Raw genomic sequence first — 4,238 nt, 5'->3', positions numbered from 1 at the left:
TTGCAACGCAGTGTTTAATGTGTGTGTGTATATATATATATATATATATATATATATATATATATATGTATATATATATAAAGCAAACACATGACGTTCAAAATTTACGATAGCTGTTTTGGTAGAATTTTATTAATACATTCATCAAAGATTATATCATAAAATATAATTCACAATCATCAGGTAAAATTTCAAACAGGTGAGATTTCTAACATTGGTTCAGGCTGGTGGATTATATGATGTAATCTTCTATGAATGCATTAATAAAATTCTACCAAAACAGCTGTCATGTACTTACTTTTTATACCTCTGCCACACTGTACCTATGCCAGAGTTGGAATCTTTGGTTTAAATTGGATTTGATACTTGCATATCTATAGTATCCTACCAGTATTTGATGTCTTCAATGTTGTTTACCTCACTGTGAGCTTTATGTTATTGTACCTAGCCATTTTTGGTGTCTTGTGTGTTTACGTGTCAAGATTCTAATGAATCCTAATAACTAAATTATATATATATATATGATAATTTATAATTTAACATATTTACATTTGTAGCATCTTTTTATGATAAATCATAAACACATATTTTAATGTCATAACTATAATATACCTTAAATTTTCAAATAAGCTGCGACATCTTCCAATTCCAATTTAATTATTTGAAAGCTAATGAAATTTAGAGTTCTTTTTCAAAACATCCGCTGCTCTTGGATTAAAGGAACTCATTTGCCACCATGATGAAAATTTCTCTGCTCATTATCGATTCATTTCTCTATAAATTATCTCTTAATTGTGATGGATGAATGCCTGATTAGGGTGGTTTCTTATCTGTTATTAAAGTTAAGTGAATGGTCAACAAATAATTTTGAATGACATATTAGTTCCTTGTATATTAATCTGTCTGTGATGGACACACTGTACCCTACTTTGCATGTGAAATGTATTTCAGTTTGAGTATTTTCGTCTCATTATGTAAGTAATTCTAAGGTCTGGTCTCTCTATTGCCAGGCACAGTAGGAAGTGAGTTATACTTTTCTTCTTAGTTTATTGCAGAGAGATTGGGGGTGGGGAGGTGGAGTGCCTGGGTCACAATGGTACAACCTAACACTGGAGTCTCTCTACTTGCTTACTTGTCTGACCTGTCAGAATTCACAAACAAATAGCCTCAAATAGACTCCAAACCAGCATAAAACATTGGGGGGGGGGGAAACATTGAAAGATCTAAGCAAAAATTATGCTTATAACCTTGACGTTAATGATGTGGTGCTGTTGAAAGATGGAACTAATAACAATGATAGTTGAACTATTTTAGATATTTGCAGGGAACAAGCACACACACACACACACACACACACACACTCTCTCTCCTTTACCCTCTTCCCCCTCTCTCTCAGCCCTCTCTTTCTGTTGAATTTATGGCTAACTAAATTAAAGTTTTAGATCTGATTTATTTTGAAAATATGCATTTCTGGTATTTATTTCTTACTTTTCTATTTATTACTCTGCATAGTAGTAACTAACCCTTAAATGTTAGTCTCTGTATTCTCTCTTTTTATGTATTCTTAACTTGGTTAGTGGTTCTCAAGCTGAGATATATCACTCTCTCCACACGTATGTTTCTTGTTGACATAATGACCCCACCAAGATATAGCTGAAAATCTATTTACCGTTTACTCTATATAACTTGAAGTAGCACAAACAAGCATAAAAGTGTATCTTTATACACAAAGTATTCTAGTAAGCTAGAAATCTAAATGTGCTGCCAATTCAATATTTTTTACAATTGAATAATATGGATGTGAAAATGTCAGAAGAGTAAATTAAATTTCAGATTTTCTGGTGGAGAAAGGAAAAAAAGGAAAAAATAGTTTCTTTTATGTTGATATGCAGGGATTGGACAAAATAATGGGAACACTTTAAAATTTCAAACAAATTTATTTTAATATGGGGTAGGACTGCCTTTGGCAGTAATTACAGCTTGAATTCTATGAGGTATGGACTCGTACAAAGTTTGAATTGTTTCCAAAGGAATTTTTGTCCATTCTTCAGCTAAAACAGTCTCCAGTTCTTGTAGTGGTGATGGTGGAGGATATCGACTCTTTACTTGTTTTTTCTAAAGTGTGTGTGTGTGCAAATTATTTGATTAATAAAAAAATGTTATGTTACAAAGAATATCTGTATTAAGGAATATCTGAGACTTGATTCTAGAATCTCTGAGAGGTGGCAGCAAAATAATGCTTTATCAATTACCTATTTCTTCAAGCTTGATTCAAAAAAGTAGCAGTTGTGTATATGGTAGGAGTAGTAGTAGTAGTAGTAGCAGCAGTAGCAGCAGTTTGTTTCTGACATTTGCTGGTTTCCATATGGTTCATTATATTTGTACAAGAAAGTAAATTAGTGTTGTTAAATCATTGATAACAATATAATCAAGATGAGAAATCTTAAACCATTGCATGTCTTAAACAAGGCATTGTTATCTTACAAAACATTGAAGGGGTCCATAATGGGAAATCTTTATCACATAAATCTTGGTGACTTACTTTTGTTTTGCTGATTGTGTTACATTATCTACAAACTCATGAGCCTTGCAACAGATGACTCTGTATTGGACAATAACTTAAGCAATTAGATGTCTCAAAACGAAATATGATAAGAGTAACTTAATGAGTAAAATTCCATGCACTTCATCACCATCGTCACCATCAGCAGCAGCAACAACAACAGCAATAGAAGAAGCCACATCGTTATCAAAGTTCTCTTCATTGTAGTTCTGCAGTGCAGCATATCACAATTCATCTTTATTATTGTATAATTGTTATCTGTGAGGCCAAAAATAGACTTCACTTCTTCCCAGTTAAACAGTTCCACTCTACAAGTGTCATATCACTATCAGGACAACCATTTCATCTTCTTGTATAGCCCCAGCTACCTTTTGAGCAGCTTTTCAGATAAATCTACTATATATATGGCCTTCAGCCTGACTGGTCTTCATAGGATTTTCGAGCGAGATCGTTGTCAGTGCCGCTGGACTGGCTCTTGTGCGGGTGGCACATAAAAGACACCATTTTGAGCATGGCCGTTGCCAGTACCGCCTGACTGGCCCTCGTGCAGGTGACACGTAAAAGCACCCACTACACTCTCGGAGTGGTTGGCGTTAGGAAGGGCATCCAGCTGTAGAAACTCTGCCAAATTAGATTGGAGCCTGGTGTTGCCATCCGGTTTCACCAGTCCTCAGTCAAATCGTCCAACCCATGCCAGCATGGAAAGCAGACGTTAAACGATGATGATGATGATGATATATATTTCTGAAAGATTCACTTCAAAACAAACGCTAACACTCCTTTATATCTTCGTAAACATAAAATTATAACAACATTAAATATTTCGTTTTTGGATTTGGTTTGCAAGATTTTTTGTGATTTTGTGTGTTGAAGCATATTCTGTTGTGTCTTGGGAGAGTCATTTTCTTATTGTGCATTAAAATTTAACACACTCACCGGTAAAATTTCCACTTATTTCTTATTTTTATTTTCCTAAAATTTTTGTTGCGTCTTAAATATATCTTTGATAAACAGGTACATAGTTACCCTGCTCAGTAGAGCGACCAAACCTCTTTCATCAAACACTCTATCATAAATGGAGGTTCTCTTAAATCTTATAACTGAAACTTAATATTAAATATTAAGGCATTATTAGGTATAAAATACCAGAATTGTCCAATCAAATATTTTTACATAATTGGCTACTTTAGTGGTGTTGCTGGATGCGGGTTCACAACCACAACATCCCTAAAACCTTGAAGGGAAAACTTTCTTTTTATCAACTCAGTATTTCTCATTACTTTTCTCCAATCCTTCCTTTGCTTCAAATGTGTCAAAATTCTAACTTCGCTGTTCTTTTCCATGATGATGGCAGATATCAATTATTTATTCTTGAAATTCCTCTATTTTTCTAAATCAATAATTGTACAATCTTGTGAATTTACTTATTGATTCAGTCATCTAATATACGAGGAAGCTGTGCTTTGTTGAGACCAGAATAAAGCAAAAGATGTCTACAGTGTTATCATAGGAAGTTTTAATCCTAAATTTCTATTTTCTGTCTTCTTGATTTGTGATTAGCCACCATTAACACACATCAGTTAGCATAATCCCTCCTATCTATCTAGAGACACACACACACACGCACACACACACACACACACACACACACACACACACACACACACACACACAC

At 34.0% G+C, this 4,238-nt stretch overlaps 1 protein-coding gene across 1 annotated transcript in view; it reads left to right on the top strand.

Annotated features, from left to right (window-relative positions):
• LOC106880231 (polycystic kidney disease protein 1-like 1) overlaps positions 1-4,238 on the top strand; it is a 246,725-nt gene that overhangs the window by 112,608 nt on the left and 129,879 nt on the right. The gene's annotated exons all lie outside the window — the stretch shown is intronic.

This window comes from Octopus bimaculoides, chromosome 9 (assembly GCF_001194135.2).
Source record: "Octopus bimaculoides isolate UCB-OBI-ISO-001 chromosome 9, ASM119413v2, whole genome shotgun sequence".
NCBI classification, from domain to species: domain Eukaryota; kingdom Metazoa; phylum Mollusca; class Cephalopoda; order Octopoda; family Octopodidae; genus Octopus; species Octopus bimaculoides.
Note: the sequence above shows the minus strand (reverse complement) of the source record. Positions and strands in the feature narration are given on the sequence as shown.